General features: G+C 39.4%; 1 non-coding gene across 1 annotated transcript; it reads left to right on the top strand.

The window, feature by feature from the left end:
• The first annotated feature begins 8,728 nt into the window (after positions 1 to 8,728).
• LOC122916654 lies at positions 8,729 to 8,832 on the top strand. Its single transcript, XR_006386276.1, has one exon. It is a non-coding gene; the product is annotated as a U6 spliceosomal RNA (small nuclear RNA).
• The last annotated feature ends 9,547 nt before the right edge of the window (positions 8,833 to 18,379 follow it).

Here is an 18,379-nt window from a genome sequence, read left to right as displayed (position 1 = left end):
TTCTTGTAAATTATGCCGATAAAGAGGAAAGGCAAGTCTAGCTGGCAACTGGCTTTTTCTGCTCAGGAGTCCTGGGAATGTCCTCCCAAATTGTAACATTGCGGTGGTGGCTTCTTCCTTAGGTGAAAATGACGATGTGGAATGCCAAGACAACTGACTAACTTGGAAGCAAATGAAAGGGTCACTTTATGTAAAAGCCTCAATGAAAAGTATAAAATTAACTAGGTACAACAAATCAGGTGAATAGCAATGTCTTTGCCTCTCTATGTCACCTTTTCCAAAGGAGTTATTACAGAGCTTCCTTCAGAAAGTGAAACATTTCTTTTTAAAGATTTATTTATTTGTTTGAGAGAGCGCCTGTGAACACGAGTGGTGGGAGGGGCAGAGGGAGAAGTTGAGAGTGAATCTGGAGTGGACTTCCTGCTGAGCAGGGAGCCCAGGCAGAGCTTGATCTCATGACCCTGAAATTATAAACTGATCTGAAACCAAGAGTCAGATGTTCAACCCACTGAGCCACCCAGGTGCCCCAGAAAATGAAACATTTTCAGTTAAAAAAAAAAAATGTAATCCCTCCACCCCTTCTAAAATAAAACTGATTGCAATCATCTCAAGTCTGCCTGGGTTCCAGAACTACTCACTGTTCATCTCTGAGGCTAGGATTATACCAGTAGCAGGATAGGTCCACACAGACCTTTCCAGATGAGTCAAACTATTGTACTTTAAAATGTAAATATACAAAAATTAGATCTCAAATTTATTATGACAGTGGGAGTTACAAAATGGGTGAACATGATAAATAGGAATGATCAGAAACCAGGACCAAGACATTCCCTACCACCTCATGTAAGGGTCTTCTGTGCTCTTTCTTTGAAAGAAAATTGGAAATTAATCAGAACCATACTCCACACCACTTTCTATTTGATTAATATAATACTTGCTTTTTCAATTTTTACATTTAACATTAAATTTAACATTTTACATAAAACAGTATATATTTCCTGTTTATGCCACAATGTCAGAGAGAGAGATTACCTTTTGCTCACTCTGGGTTTAGAGAATTAAAATAATTCTGATATGTTGTTTGCCAAGATACTTGACCTGGCTTCCACAGAAATTAAATTTCAAATATCAAGAAAGTTTTATTCCCTAAAACTAATTTTAAATGCATCTTTTATGCTATGAATTTAATATGGTTAATGTTCTTTGAGGTTAGAATACAGATTAAATTTTGTGAAAAATAATGTAATAGCTTTTTTTAAATTAATATATTTATTTTCAGCATAACAGTATTCATTATTTTTTCACCACACCCAGTGCTCCATGCAAGCCGTGCCCTCTATAATACCCACCACCTGGTACCCCAACCTCCCGCCCCCCCCCCGCCACTTTAAACCCCTCAGATTGTTTTTCAGAGTCCATAGTCTCTCATGATTCACCTCCCCTTCCAATTTACTCCAACTCCCTTCTCCTCTCTAACACCCCTTGTCCTCCATGCTATTTGTTATGCTCCCACAAATAAGTGAAACCATATGATAACTGACGCTCTCTGCTTTGAAGAGATAAGCATACCTTAGGCCAGCTAACAGGTACGTACAACTAAGTACACACTAAATAATCTCTTATGTTAGAGGGGCACCTGGGTGGCTCAATCAGTGAAGCATCTGCCTTTGGCTCAAGTCATGCCCCCAGGGTCCTGGATTGAGCTTCTGGTTGGGCTCCCTGCTCAGCGGACACTCTGCTTCTCCCTTCCTCTGTATCTCCCTCTCCCCTGTTTACGCTCGTTCTCTGGAATAAATAAATAAAATCTTAAAAAATAAATAAATATTCTCCTCAATAAAATAGACAGATTAAAAACACACAAAGAGAAATTCACTGATGAAGGGCAGTACGGCATCATCAACCTACATGACTCATATATGCACAATCACTCATCCTAAAAATGGAATTTCACATTGCGCTGAGGTTTCCTAAGAATTCTATTGTGGAAGAAAAATCATCCTTCTATATTTTTAGATATATATTTTTATATATTTATATATTTTTATATCAACATTTATATAGATGCATATTTATTCCTTTCTCTGGAATAATTGATCAAATACTAGACATGATTGTTTTTCAGTGCTTATTACTATTAACATTTCTTTGGTGTTTCCACATACATTTTATAACTTTACTGATCATATTTCTGCCTCGAATTGTTCTTCCATTTTATAAGTGTGGATATCTTTTCTATCCTAGAGTTCGTTGACAAAAAAGTGATATACATATACGAATACATGAGTGGTAAAAACAACAACAATAACAATAAAACCATATTAACAATGAATGTGCATGATACTTACAAGGGTGCCCATGTTGGTACATTTTTACAGCTTCACAAACATCAATTTATTTATTTTTTTCATGTATGCAACTAGAATAATGGTGTCTACTTTGCAGAGCTGCTTTCATGATTGATTGCAAAAACATATGGTTAAGCACCCAGTGCAAGTCTGCTCAGAGTGCACATTAAGTAAATATTAAATATTAACTGTCCTTCCCACATCGTCACTGGAAGTCCCTGGCAGCCTCGAGATTCTCTGTATCACATCGTGTAATGCCTAATAACCATTGTTATTGCTCCGTAACTCTTGGATCTTATCTGAATCCCAAGGAATCCTAAGAATATATATTTATGCTTGACACCACTTCACTAATGTAAAGTATGCCAGTCTCAACTGGACGAGATTTAACTCCTTCACACATATGGTTAAGAAATGAAATTCTCTGCCTCTATGGACCCAAGGGACTTCAGTTTTCAATGACTCAAAATTAACTTGTTATCTTTTAATCACTTGGGCACTTATGGAAACAATCGGAAAGACATACATAATGGGGGTGAGGAGCGATTGGCTGAAGACCCAGTTTATACTATGTACTCAACCCCTCACTTTCCTTTGAATCTCCAGGTACACTGGACATCAAAATCACTAACATCAATTGGATATGCAAATAAGAAATCAGTTTCAGTTCTACTAGACTAAATTTCAGGCCTATTTAGGTTTAAATTCAAGCCTACCTAGGTTTGAGTTTTAGAGTAAATTCACTCCTACTCGGATCCATTTCCAACTGCTCAAAAACATAGGCACAGTTACCATGCTCAGGAGTTAAGGGTTCAATTACCCAGGAAGTCTGTGCAGTCCTTGAAGCCACAGGTTAGCAGGAAGGCCTTCCAACAAGAATTTAGTAGGAAAACACACACCAAAGCAGCTGCTTGTGCAAAGTTACACTGGCCTGGACACTGTTTTCCCAGATGTTAGTGTTTAGTTGTTACATCACAGGTATGAGCCGATGACCCAGGCTTATAAACTGGAGCCAGATGAATCATTGAAACGCAAAAGGATCAGGTGCCTTTTGAGTAATACTTACAGTGGAGCAAGACAGCTCCCACAATGCCAAGTAGTAGACGGAAACACTGAAGGGAAATGTCCACGTGCCAGTGTTAAGGAATAGCATCTCCCAATTTCTCAATTGCGTGAGAGTGTGCATGCGCGCGCGCACGAAATCTTTTCCATTCCAATGCCTGCATTTACAGAAGAGAGAGAGGTCCTAACGAATGCGTAGACTTAGTTTAAAAAAAAAAAAAAATCAGTGCCATATCGAAGAAAAGCATCCTAACCTGACTTGTAGCTTGGTCTCTTCCCAATCAGCTTAATAATACTTGAGCACTTCCTGTTATCTCTCTGGGACAGCCTGGAAGTTTTCTTTATGAATATCTGGCCTAAATAAGGATATTATGTAAATAAAATATAATCACAGATTTGCTGAGGCGTAATGAGGCTCCATACCACTGGGTTGCCATTATGAAATATTATGTTTTTATCAAGGAGAGTGAGATTTGGGAGGAAAGAATTAGCTAAGGACAGAGAGAAAGGGAAATGATTTTTCTGATCCCAAAAAATGCAGGCACAACCTGATCTACACTCCTACCTGCAGAGAAGAAAGAACTGTGAAAAGTTACTGTTGATTTGCCATGGAAATACAAGCTCAATCAAATCTAGCTAAACCCAAGAAACTTTATTTTGCAACACACGCATGCGCGGGCGCGCATCCCCCTCCCCTCCGAGCTTAGCCATCTGGCAAAGCCAGGCGGGCCTTTACTGAACACCAGCGCCTGCCGCCTTCCGCGCCTTATTCTCTACTCCCCAAAAGCCTGCCTGCCCCTCTTAGGGAGGACAGCTGTAGAAGGGAGGTTTCAGTGACCGAGGATAATGGCCTCCGTGTGGTAAATCGTAGGAACAGAGGTCAGCTGTGATAAGAATCTTCATAGTTGTTGATAAGGAGGAAATAAAATCAGAAAAGAAATCTCAATCCAGTCCCCCCCCACCCCGTTCTCTATTTACTCACTTAATGATGTTCTTATTATTCTCAGACTTCAGGTACCTGTCTACTGACAAGTGGAAAATTTTGTGATTATTTGGAAGAATGAAATAAGGCAGTAACACTCCCATTCCTACATGACTCTCTACTTTTATTATGGTCCCTGTGATGAATTGTACTTGAGTGCAGGCAACATATTCCTAAATACAGGTCTGGATGTTTATATGTTTTGTCTTGCTCTTTGCATCTGCAAAAGAGAGTAAGGAAACCAGAATTATCCCTTAGTGTGGGAAGGGACTGTGCCATGTTGTTTTCATAGGTTTTTCTCATGGTACATCTCTATCTTCCTCCTCCTCCCCCTCCTCCTCTTTCCTTCTTTTCTTCCTTTGTTTCTCCTCTTCCTCCTTCCTTGTCCTTCTGCCTCTCCCCTTTCCTTCTCCCTAATAGATATTTCCTCTTACACACACAGGAACACACAGATATATACACATATGTAAACATATACCCCTCAGTTTGAAGCCAGAGAATTCAGTGATGACTTGGTGACAATATAACTATCTAGCTCACTCTATCTATCTACCTTCTGTCTACCCCCCCCCCCGCCCTGTACCATACTCTTCTGCATCTACACAAGGAGGCAGGCTTCCTTCTCTTCATACTTCACTCCAGTTTCCTTAGATCCAGGCTTTTATTGCATTTCAGGGGGTCAAGAAGTGTTCTCAGATTACTCTCAACTTCTTCCTGTCATAAGCATCACTTGCCATGGTCCTAGAGAGGTGATACTATAGGATTTTGGTTTATAACGGAGACCAAAAAAAACAAAACAAAACAAAACAAAAATGAAACAAAAAATAAAACAAAAAACAACACCAGGAAGTTAGCCATCAAAATAAAAAAAAGGATATGTCCATTTATCTAAAATTAGTGGCCAAGCTGTGTTCATAAGAACACATTATTTGGCTTATATTTAAATCATTTTTAACAACTGATGTGACTCACTGCCTGAGTCATAGTTATATTGTGAAGACAACCAAAACATATGAAATCTTTCGGCTCATTCATCTTGTGTATATTCTACTCAAGGTAACAGGCAGTTTCCTCTTCAAAAATGCCTGCGGTGCGATCTAGCTTTCACTATTTAAGAACCAGTTCTTATAAACCTGTTTTTAAGACCTGTTGTTTAATTCACAGACATCAAACAAAGTTGTAAAACCAGTTCCTCTATTAGGCTGCACCAAGAGCCTACTTCTTGTCATTAGATTTTGTAGTTGTCTCTGTTAAGCAGACTTGCATTCTTCCACTAGTACCCGGGTTCCACATTTTATAACTAAATTGCTTCTGTTTCGACAACTTGAGTTGATAAAGATGCTTTATCAGAATTTATTAATTTATTTTTAAAGATTTTATTTATTTATTTGAGAGGGAGAGAGTTAGAGAGAGCACAAGCATGGTGAAGGGCAGGGGTAGACTTCTTGCTGATCAGGGAGCCCAATGCAGACTTGATCCCAGAACTCTGGGATCACGACCTGAGCCAAAGGCAGATGCTTAACCAACTGAGCCACCCAGGCTCTCTTATGAGTATGTCTTTAAATTAATAAGTTATAACGGCACCTGGGTGGCTCAGTCAGTTAAACATCTGCTTTTGGCTCAGATCATGATCCTGGGGTCCTGGGGTCGAGCCCCAAATCAGGTTCCCTGCTAAGCAGGGAGAGTTTCTCCCTCTGCCTCTGCCTGTCCACTCACTTGTACTGTCTCTCTTCCTCTCTCTCAAATAAATAAATATTTATAAAAATAAATAAAGTTATACTCATGTTTTCCATCAACATCTTAGTATGCTCTGTCCTGAGATGTGTTATACTCTGGGAAGTGAGAATCTGCTGCATCAGGCATGGTTGTATCTTGATTCAAAAGACTGTGGTTGAAATGAAACCTATCTAAAGGTGTATCTTCTGCCTTAACATATAAAATGTTGATCCATACATATTTTTTTCCAAAATGTTTAAAGTATCATGGTAAATGATACAGGATACAGGATATGCCCCTAAGGTATTGGGCGTAGAGAATAAAGTAAGCAAATAAGCTCACTTGTCCATTGAAGTCACCTGAAAACAAACATAAGAACATCAACAAGAGATTGAGCAATGGAATGTACATCGTTGCGGAAAGCCCATTTTTATTTCTTTACTATTGACTGAAGAGTTTATTATTTCTGCGGAGCTGATCAAAATAAATAAATTCTGATTTTCTCAAATAATTCTAAGAAATTTTTTAAAAATACAAAATAACAAGTTGTTTTGCCTCCCTGGCGAGATCCCCTCACCTGTCCACCCTTTCCTTGTTGACCTGTTGACCGATTTTCTTCCCCATTCTGTCCTCCTATTTTGTGTATTCTCCATGAGAATCTTCACCCTCTCCTGGCGTTCAATCCCGACTATACTTGTGACCTGGAAAGCTACTACCAGTCCTAAATTCTCTATTAAACTTCAGGTTCATATTTACTGCTAGCTGGAAGACAGTACCTCCTAGGTATCTCACAAGTGTTAAAAATAAACCAATAGGCCCCCAATAGAGTCACTTATGCTAAGCCCCATGTCACCAAGCCAAGGTTTAATTTAATTACAGTTCCAGCTCTTCCAGAAATGGCATCCTGAATCAGTTGATCAGGAATCATCTCACCAGCGCTAATTAGATAATCTTCCAGAGAAGTCCCTGTTATCCCCCAAAGGAAAGTCAGCTTGCCATAACCTTGCACATGTTAATGTGCCTCTTCGCCATCTTCTTCATTCCAACTCCTTTCTGCCCATATAAGTCCTCCATTTTATAGGGTTCCTTGGAACTTCTTTATGGCTTCTAGATGGGATGCTGCCTGATTTGAATTCATTTTTCCACACACAAAAAAAAACCTCTTAAAATATTTAGTATGGCTCAGTTTACCTTTTAACACAGTAACTCAATATTTTAGAATAAAATTTATCTGTTCCTCCCATCAACCCAATGTGACCCTTTCCTCTAAGTCTTATTTCATTAAATGTAAAATCTATTTGATTAGTCAAGAAATTTGGGCATTATACTTGATTTCTCCCTCTCCATTCATCCTACATAAAATCAAACTCCAACCCCTCTCACCAGGACTCCAAATGTCACTGGAATCCATCCAACGGAATCCATCCCTCCAGTATCTTCCCTGCCTCCTGTTTCTCCACATCTTCGATCCACTCTCCTCCACTCTGTGCCCATAGTCACCTCTCCACTCAAACTCTGGGCCGCATTTACGCATTATCTTGCACAGGCTACTACATCTCTCCTCCACCTTTGCCTTTTTAACTATTATGTGTCAGTTAGGCTTTAGCTTAGATATAATTTTCTTTGTAAAATCTTTCTTCACACTAGGATTCGGGGTACGCTGCCCTTCCAATGGACTCCCTTAGCATCCTACTGAATGAACTTTCCTACTCAGTTGTTCTGAACTTCATAATTTCTGCCTGTCTTGTTCACTGTTGTACTTCTAGAACCTAGCACACAGTACCTCGCATAGATGAAATATTCTGAATAATTATTAAATAAACTCATGGATTCATAAATGAATGGTTTTAGGACTAGTTGAATACAAAATGGAATGAATTGGGTTGATGGTGGGAAGTCAAACATTCCGCCAGACAGTGAATGAGGACAAAATATTCTGTGAATTATTCCTAATGTCTTTTTTCTATCATAAATTTCTTAAAAATGGATTTATAAACTTGCAACTTTCACATGTTTGCAACAGATTTCAATAATTCCCATTCTTCACTCCTCCCTGTATCTATGCCATTTGTCAAGTAATTTTGCCAAGGTTACTAATGGTGGGCAGGGCACTTTTCTCACTTTAGCTCTGGTTTCATCCATGATTGAGGCTTTGGTCCGCAGGTGGATGAGAAAGTAACACAGTGTTAGTCTGAGTCTAAGACTCAAGAGGCCTGGCATGTTTCTGCTGGTCCTTTTGTCCTCAGCCATTGCCATGAGAAGAATATGGCTGTGCCCACGCACTGATTCCAGGAAGAGAACATGAGACCCATGGAACAGAACCACCTCAGCCAAGATGCTTTAGCTGAACCCAGCCTAGATCAGCTGACCCCCACTGACCTCATCCCTTGATTGCTATATAAATGCCTATTGTTTTAAGTCACTGTGTTTTAGGATAGTTTTTTATACCAAATATTTGTGATGGCAATAACTGCCTGGTATATTTGTTACTTGAATGTTTGGGTATATCTACTCCAGAGAATGGTTATGATATGTACTTGCCACTGTTCATTAAAAAATAGTAGTTTGAGAAAAAATGTTTATCTTATTAAAGAGTTGAATCCAAAATACATAAAGAACTATGGTCTCTTCAGCAACACATATACTAAAATTGGAATGATACAGAGCAGATAGCAGGGCCCCTACACAAAGATGAACACAAATTTGCAAATTACATAGAGAACTCATAAGAAAAAATACAAACGGGGCTCCTATGTCTCAGTGGGTTAAAGCCTCTGCCTTCAGCTCAGGTCATGATCTCAGAGTCCGGGGATCAAGCCCTACATCGGGCTTTCTGCTCAGTGGGGAGCCTGCTTTCCCCTCCTCCCCCCGCCTCTGCCTGTCTCTCTGCCTACTTGTGATCTCTCTCTGTATGTGTCAAGTAAATAAATAAAATCTTTAAACAAATTTAAAACTAAAGCACACATTTTATGATTCAATTTATATGAATATTCATACAGGCAAAACAAGTATAATTGTTAGAAACTAGTGTTTTGTTTTTCTCTCTCTCTTAGGGGAAATAGTGCAGAACTGACTAGAAAGAAGCTTGAGAGGATTTTCTGGGATTTGGGAAATGTTTACTCTTTCCACAGATGGCAGTTAAATAGGTGTATATGATTAACAAAACTCTTCAGAATGAATACTTAAAATCCATGCATTATATATAAATTGTACAGCTACATCCATGAAAGATTCTGGCCAAAGGCAATGGGGAGACTATATATACAGATGAAAAGGAAAGAGACACACATACATACACAGAGAAAGAAAGAGAAATGATCAAACCTTAAGGCTACACTTCAAGGGGGCAGTTGCAGTGTTTTGCAACCATTTGATAGGGGAGGGTGCTGTCCATACACACAATTTAATAACAAAAAGAAATAGTACTTTCTATGGGGAACATGTGGTATTTGTGAATGAATGGCTGCTACAGGTGGTCCTGAATAATAATTTGACAAAATACAGATGAATGAGAGAAAAACATAAGGTCCTGACATGGACAGCATGCATGCATGTGGGAGGAACTCAGTGACGGGTAACTCAAAGGGATGGTTCAAACTTGGACTTAGTGGCATTTGGACAAAAAATTACAAATTTGTAGGGAAGTGACAAGACAAAGGGAGAAGAGTTTCCAGGCTTCTGGGGGCTGCAAACTGTGGGAGGCCACCTACATGGGAGAAACTAATGGAAAAGGAGGGCCTTCTTTTTTTTTTTTTTAAGATTTTATCTATTTATTTGACAGACAGAGATCACAAGTAGGCAGAGAGGCAGGCAGAGAGAGAGGGAGAAGCAGGATCCCTGCTGAGCAGAGAGCCTGATGTGGGGCTCAATCCCAGAACCCTGGGATCATGACCTGAGCCGAAGGCAGAGGCTTAACCCACTGAGCCACCCCGGCGCCCCAAGGAGGGCCTTCTTAACAAAGTTTGTCTGTGCAGGTCCATTTTGGTGCCAGTTTTCCATCTTCTGCATGGCCATAGAGCTTCCCCGGGAGAGGGCAATCGGGGCAGTTTTCCTTTCCAGAAGCTTTTGCTTTGAGTCAGGTAAGAAGCTCTGAGAAGCTTCTTTCTACATGTCTTGAATCTCCTTATACTAAAGCTGTACCTTAACGGGTGGCATATTCTGATTCTCCACACTAGCCGGTAAGCAGTGATGAAAGTATTGATATTTAAGGCTAAGTCCTTATTTTTACTAATCTTGGAACCCGGAAATCAACAAACTTCAATTCTCCTCACTATGCTCCATGTGCCAAACCCGAACACCGCTTTACACCATGGTGTAATCGTTTTGTTTAAAAGTGAACCAGTCCTTAATGAGAACTCATAATTCTGCCTTCTAGATGGGTTCATGCTAATCTTTTTTTTTTTTTTTTGTAATTTGGATTTAATACTTGCATATAATACCATAGATGAATTCCTGAGGAAATTGTAGGTAAACTGTGATCAAATCATGTTCATGCACTGGAAAGGCTCATTATTTAACAGATCCACTACAGGAAAATTAGATAGAACCTCTCTCTATGCAATAGTGCCAGTGTCCCTGATGGCAAGCAGAAGGAATACATTGATTTTTCTCAAAGAGGAAGTGGATGCATTGGAGAGAGAGCTGGGGCTCAGGGCAGTAAAAGCTTATGTTCCAAACCGGACCATGGCCACAGAGCTCTGTGTGGTAAGATCTGCAGTCAAAGTCACAGCGCAGGCACAGAGCACTCACACAGCAGTTCCCACCGCGACGGCTGTGGCTTCACCCAGTGCCCTCACTCTTGGGTCATTCTCCTAATCAGCGCTCCCCTAGAAAGTCCAAATGTCCAAAAGACTGTCATGGGACCTCCTGCATGGGACCCCCTGCTTTGACGCCATAGTTTTCATAGCGAGATGTGGACCCTACCGCCTACGCCAAAGACACAGGAAGGTACAATTCTCCAAAGGGTAATCCTTGGGTGCCTGGGAATGGTGAAAAGGACTGACAGTGGGGACTGGCAGTCCCACATTGACAAATGTCAACTACAATTTTGTTCATAGTTGATGAGTTTCAAGTAGATGCAACATGGAGATACAGTTTCTTTTACATGTAAGACTGGCAAAAATGAAAGCATCCAAAGTATCCTATTACTAAGAGTGCTGGAAAGCAGTCTCCCTATCCCATGGGTTGGCGTGTAAACTGTTACTAGGGAGCAATTTGGAAATTTCTATCAAATTTCAGACTATGTAATCTCTTTGAACCCACAATTGACTTTCCAAGACTGAAAAGCTATTCTTTTTCTTTCTTTCTTTTTTGTCAAGTGCCTTTTTATCAGTAATTAATACTTCAAAACACATTTAGAATATTTTACTAGGTTCTCACATTCCACAGGATGGATTGGAAGCTCTACTTTAAGATAATTAATCTATGTCAGTGTCCAATCATTTTATATGGCACCTAATCCAGAAAAAAATAAACAAGCAAACTCACTGATTTTTCACAGGGGAGACTATCAGTGATATTCTGATATCCCCACAGAGGAGAAAAAATCCCTTGTCCATACAGCAAACTTAGAAGCATTTTTAAGTAAAAGCTCTTCTAGTTCTTAATGACCCAGAAAATTGCTTTCCCATCTAATGTTTCAATTTTTTTTTTTTTTTGACAGAGAGAGATCACAAGTAGGCAGAGAGGCAGGCAGAGAGAGAGGAGGAAGCAGGCTCCCGGCCTAGCAGAGAGCCTGATGTGCGGCTCGACCCCAGGACCCTGGGATCATGACCCCAGCCAAAGGCAGAGGCCTTACCCTACTGAGCTACCCAGGTGCCCCTAATTTCCAATTCTTAAGCTGGAGTGAATATTTGTCCCCTAGATACTCAAGAGTCCTAAGCTATATAGCACAGATCTGCCCTCGGCTGGTAGCTCAACAGGGTCCTACACTTTGCTTTATCAACACGCACAGATGTAGCGATTTGCATTTCTATCTGAGGCCTTCACCCTGAGTTGCCAGATTTTGCAAATAAATATACAGGGAGCTGAGTTAAACTTGAATCGCAGACAAACAATGAGTAATTGTTTAGTGAAAGTATGTCTGGCTTGTTTATCTGAAATTCAAATGAAACTGGGCACCCCCTCCAGAGGAGTATTTTCAGTAAAAGTCCTATGAAACTTTGTATTATGATATTATTGATGACAAACTGAGGGTTTTGGAGGGGAGAGGGGATAGGGGGTTTGGTGAGCCTGGTGGTGGGTATTGTGGAGGGCACGTATTGCATGGAGCACTGGGTGTGGTGCATAAACAATGAATTTTGGAACACAGAAAAGACATAAAATAAAATAAAATAAAATGGGGGAAAAAGATACTATCGAGGACATTGCTTATTCTATCACATAGTTTCTTTTTCACAAAGGGACAAAGCAAAGTGGGTTTTGTTGGGGTTTTTTTTTTGTTTTTTTTTTTTTTTTGGTAGGGTTTTTTGGTTTTGTTTTGTTTTGTTTTTCTGGGCACAGCCCCGGGAAGACTTGGTTGTCTTCTGTGAAATTCATTTGTTTTTATCTTAGAGAGTCTGTTTGGAAGTCCTTGATCAGGCCACTCTCTTCACTGTGGCTGCTAGCAGGTGGAAGCCACATTTGTGGCCCTTTAGCGTGGAAGAGAGCACATGGATGCATATTTTTTTATGCATATTTTTAGCCTCTTTTCTGGCTCCATTTTCTGGCCCTATCTTTAGTTTCCTTTATTCTGTTGCTTCTGCCTTATTATTGTTATCTTCTTGGGTTTTGTATCATTTTTAGCACTCTTTAAAAGTCTTGGGGACAGGGTGTGTGAAGAAAAATAAATAGAGTAAACCTGCAGTCTTATAAAAATAGTTTGGTAATTTGACATGGAGTTCTTTGTTTTGGATTCCTTCTAAAATGGTTTTATGGCAAAAGGCTTATTTATTGCTATTAGGGGGGTCTGCCAGTGTAGGCCCACTGTGAAGGTGGGCCCATGATCGAAGCCCCCAGAATGTCAATGGGGTGAGGACCCAGGGTGTTTTTATTCCTCATTCACGGAAGAAAATGTTTTAATTCTTCACCTGGCTGTTGTATACTCTTTCCTTTATTACCAGCTCTAAAATTATCATTTTGTTCAAAGCACATTTGTGTTAATATCCTATTTCTATTTAAACAAACACCCTACCTCCTGTTTTTTTCTTTAACCTCTAAGTTATCAGTATGCAGATAAGCAATTTTATACCTTATTGTTAGAAGGGGAAATAGGGCCACTGTCCATATGGGATGCTTAATGGGTAGCCTCATCTGAGAGCTGAGTTAATTAGGCAGAAAGTTAATTGATTCAGTCAGTGCAAAGGTTGAAACTGAACCCTGAGTTTAGAGCCAGAGTCTTCAGGTTAACTCTTAGCTGGCTGACCCTGATAGCCTAAATGTTTATGATTTGGTAGCAATATTCTCATTTGTACTTGTATCATAGGATCACGTTTTCTTCTTTTCTTTTTTTTTTTTAAGATTGATTGATTGATTGATTGACAGAGAGAGAGGTGGGGGGAAAGGAGGTAGTGGAGGGGAGGAGTGTAGGGGGAGAGGGAATCTTGAGCAGACTCCATGCTAAGCACAGAGTCCAAATCAGGGCTGGATCACATGACCCTGATAATGACTTGAGCTGAAACCAAGGGTCTAATACTGAACCAACTGCACCACCCAGGAGCCCCTAAGATTGAATTTTCTTGCCTTTAATTTCTTAAGGAGTTATCTCCTTGACCATAGCATCAAAAGCTGTCTCTTTCATTTCTTCCTCCCTCTGAGTTTACACCAAGTGTGTATCAGTACATAAACAATAACAACAAATACAAACTAAAAGTAAGAACAGTCAAATAAAGGAAAAAAAAAAAAAAACTACTCTAAAGCACTGTGACTTTATCTTCCAAAATACAGTATGGGGTTTTTTAATTGCCTTGATTAGAACGCCTTGTTGACTCATGAAAAAATCAATCCATAGAACAAAACATTTAAATCTTTGAATGCTGAAAACCCAGGAAAATCATTTAAAAAGAGTGCATTTAGGCTTGTGCCTCTGGGATATGGATGTACAGAGAAAAGGATTTGGACAAGTTAAAAGTGTGGGGCAGGCTACTCACAGAAACAGACCAACTGTGCTGTTCTGTTCCCATTTGCCCTAAGCTCCTTTGATATTATCTCCTCCTCAGTTTTGTCCAAGGCTGAGACTGGCTCCCATTTTAACCTCAACTTGATTGTTATCATGAGAACTCCTTTCTAAAATGCCTTTCTGCACTTTCTGGTTTCATCAAGAGAGGTCACTGTGGCACTGCTACTAATAACAACCTCTATAGCTAGCAGAACAATGGAAAAATGCAGTCAGTCAACAACCACGTCTTGGACGGTATCAGGCACCACTGCCAGGCAGGGAGAACAAAGAGATGCATAAAGGAGGTGGTCTGGATGGCTCTGGAAAGCAGAAGAGTAGGAATAAAGGATGCCAGGAAATAAGCTAAAACAGTAACTATGAGTCAGAGCATCAGTGGCAAAGCCATTGGTGTCCCGTTTCCATTTGGTACTTGTTCCTTCAACCGCGTTCGTGTAAAGTCTTAAAACCAAAGAACTACTTTTTTAAAAGATCTGATTAACTTGCATCATGTTTATTCTATAGTTTTAAATACTATATACATAGTATTTAAATACATAGTTTAAAATACTATGGCAAAATATGTATGGCTTCAAACAAGCAAGTAAACAGACAAAAAACAAATCCCCAGGAATCTCTTTTTTTGAGAAATAAACTCACATGTGTCATCACATTTCACAAACAGAAGTCGCTACAGCAGGTAACAAAGAAACTCTATCCCTTACTTTCCCCTAAAGCAGTGAGGCTGAAGCTCTTGGTTGAGGCTCTTTTAAAAAAATCCCACTGCCTGGACTTCAGCCTAGGCAGATGACATCAGAACCTTGGGCAAGGGGGCACACTAGTGTCCATTAAAGCTCCCGAAAACTCCAATGCGCAGTCACGACCCAGAGCCAGTGCCCCGGGAAGTCCTCAGACTTGGTCATCAAATTGGGTTCTTGTCCAACACTGAAAGTGACTTTTTTTTTTGACAGACAGCGATCACAAGTCGGCAGACAGGCAGGCAGAGAGAGAGGAAGAGAAGCCCTGCTGAGCAGAGCCTAATGCGGGGCTCCATCCTAGGAACCTGAGATCATGACCTGAGCCGAAGGCAGAGGTTTTAACCCACTGAGCCACCCAGGTGCCCTGAAAGTGACATTTTAGAAATGATTTAAAAAAAAAAAAAAAAAACTATTTCATGGAAACTGCTTGGCAAATGAAGGGCCATTTGGTTCTAAAATTTTAAAAATTGCACAGACTAAATGTAGGGCTGTTGCCACAGTTCATTTTAAGGAAATGATGGAGCTGTGAGCAGGTACCCTTTTGAAGGCTGCCAGCGATTATTTGTGGGTCATGTGAAATGAGTTTTATGTCAATATAGTAGAAGCTGTTTTGTGTAGTTAAGTACTTTTGCCTGGTTAAATAAGCAAACAAAGGTGGAATAGGGAAAGGAGCAGAGTCTGATTTGCTTTGTACTCACCAGATAAGTGACCTCCCTTTCTCTTGATTTGGTATAGAATAGAAACTGTCTCTCCCTTCTCTGCCCCCAGTTTGTAATTAACAGAAGCTGACTGTTAAAGAGACCTGGGTACAGGACTTGATTTTTATGACTTCTCTCTTAATCCATGACTACCCTTTTCATTGAAGTGAGATTTAAGCTATGTAAATACTTACTGCATGATGAGAACTGGTATTATTGAAAAGATTGTTTTAGACATTTAGTTTATTGAAATCTGTGGTGATGATTTTTAATGCATAAAAATTGCTAAAATTTTTTTTCCGCTACAATCTGGGCTCAGTATGTTAAGAGTAAGGGAAAATAAAAATGTCTGAGTAAATTGAAAATTGTTCAACTCCGTTTCTAGTGAAAGATCTCAAATGAAAACAATAATGAAGTTCATTTCCTCTATTAAATTATTTTTAAAATTATAGTGTGTATAGTACCAGTGAAAATATGAATGGAACTGGTATATCTATCCATTTCTGGAGACCACGTAATGTGGCAGAAAACGTTGAAAAATTATTTGACAATACTTACAACAGCTTTAAAAAATTCATACCCTAGGGGCATCTGGGTGGCTCAGTCAGTTAGGCGTTTGCCTCCGGCTCAGGTCATGATCCCAGGGTCCTGGGACTGAACTCTGCAAAGGGCTCCCTGCTCAGCAGGGAGTCTGCTTCTCCCTCTCCCTCTTCCTCTCTCCCTGCTTGTGTGCTCTCTCTCTGTGTCTCCCAAATAAATAAATAAATAAAATCTTTAAAAAATTCATATCCTAAGTAATAGGAATCAAATAATATTAATATAATACACAATGTTCTTAATATTATGGTTAAATACTATGAAAGAATAATGAATTTTGTAACATATGTGATGTTCACTGACAGGAAACTCCACCTTATAAACTTAAAAACTGGGAATCAGGGAAGTTAAGTCATTGAGACATCAGAACCAGCCCAAATTATAGAACCACTATTAAATATAGCAAATATAATAATATATACTATAATATATACCATAATATATAAATATACCAAATTAAAAAGTCATTTTTAAATCCACACAAAGTAATACCTTTTCTGGTGGCAAATGGTAACTATACTTCCTGTGGTGAACATTGTGTAATATATACAATTGTCGAATTACTATGTTGTGAACCATAAGGGAAAAAAGTAATACTTCTTCTTTTTTTTTCAAAGCTTTATCTCTTTATTTGAGAGAGAGAGTGCATGCCTATGCGTGTGCAAGTGGTGGGAAGGCAAAGTGAGATAACCTCCAAGCAGACTCTTGCTGAGTGGGGATCCCAGCAGGGGGCTTGATCCCACACCCCATGAGACCAGGACTTGAGCTGAAACCAAGAATCAGTCACTTAACCAACTGAGCCACCCATGTGCCACCCATGTGCCTCCGAAAGTTATACTTCTTAAAATTAAAATTAGGAAATACAGCAAGAGTACATATTTATTTAAATACCCACAAATGAAAATAGTTGGAAAATAACTGAATCTAAATGCCTAACACTATATTATATAAGACATTATATCTACATATAACCTATTGTTGAGACATGTTGATATGTTGAAGTCCTTACTTTTTAAAAAATATTTTATTTATTTATTTGACAGAAAGAGAGATCACAAGTAGACAGAGAGGCAGCCAGAGAGAGAGAGAGAGAGAGAGAGAGAAGCAGGATCCCCACTGAGCAGAGAGCCTGATGCAGGACTAGATCCCAGGACCCTGAGCAGAAGGCAGCGGCTTAACCCACTGAGCCACCCAGGAGCCCAGTCCTTACTTTTATAACTTAAAAATTGTCTGTGAAGCAACATAGAAAAAACTCATACCATACATGTGATCAAGAATGAGTTGACACGAGTCAAGGAACCAAAATGGGTTACTTAAGATCTGGATCAGGGTCAGAAAAAGTCAAGCAGCATGAAAGATTTGCTCTAATAAAGATGACAGTTATTATAGGACTTGAGTTGCAGAGACAATAATTTATATTGGGGGATTAATAAGGCTCTGAAAGAAAGATGGGGCCATCGAAAATGAAATCTGAGAGGACAATATTAGCAGGAAGGTATCTGTGTAAAGTTGGTTAACCAGCTATAGAACGTGGGTCAGTCAAAGGGAGAAACACATGAGGGCAGAAAGCATGTGGGGAAGCGTAAATAAACTATTTTCTTGAGAAAAAAAGTTCATACGCTCTTACTCAGTAATTTGTTCAATCATTTATTCAATCTACCAATATTTATTGAGAAATTACTTGGAACTTATTCTTCCAGGTGTTCTGGTTATAATGGTGAAAGAGACAGTTCCTTCATTCATGGGGTTCCTATTCCAGAGCATGAGACAGGAAAGAAGTGCTGGATTAACAAAAGTGCTATGAGTTTATGTTGGGTACACTACTGGTGGGCGACTCTGCTTCCAAATATTTATTATTACACTTAATGACAATAATAACTTTATGAAATAGAAATTCTGTCAGTCTCCTTTTTTTCCCCTGTCTTTATAACTGTGTTTCTTTTCTTTTTTTTAATTTTCTTTTTTTTTAATTTTTAAATTTATTTTCAGCATAACAGTATTCATTGTTTTTTGCACCACACCCAGTGCTCCATGCAATCCGTGCCCTCTCTAACACCCACCACCTGGTTCCCCCAACCTCCCACCCCCTG

This window comes from Neovison vison, chromosome 8 (genome assembly GCF_020171115.1).
Source record: "Neovison vison isolate M4711 chromosome 8, ASM_NN_V1, whole genome shotgun sequence".
Classification (NCBI taxonomy): domain Eukaryota; kingdom Metazoa; phylum Chordata; class Mammalia; order Carnivora; family Mustelidae; genus Neogale; species Neogale vison.
The sequence above is the reverse complement of the archived record's forward strand: the minus strand, read 5'-3'. Positions and strand labels throughout refer to the sequence as shown.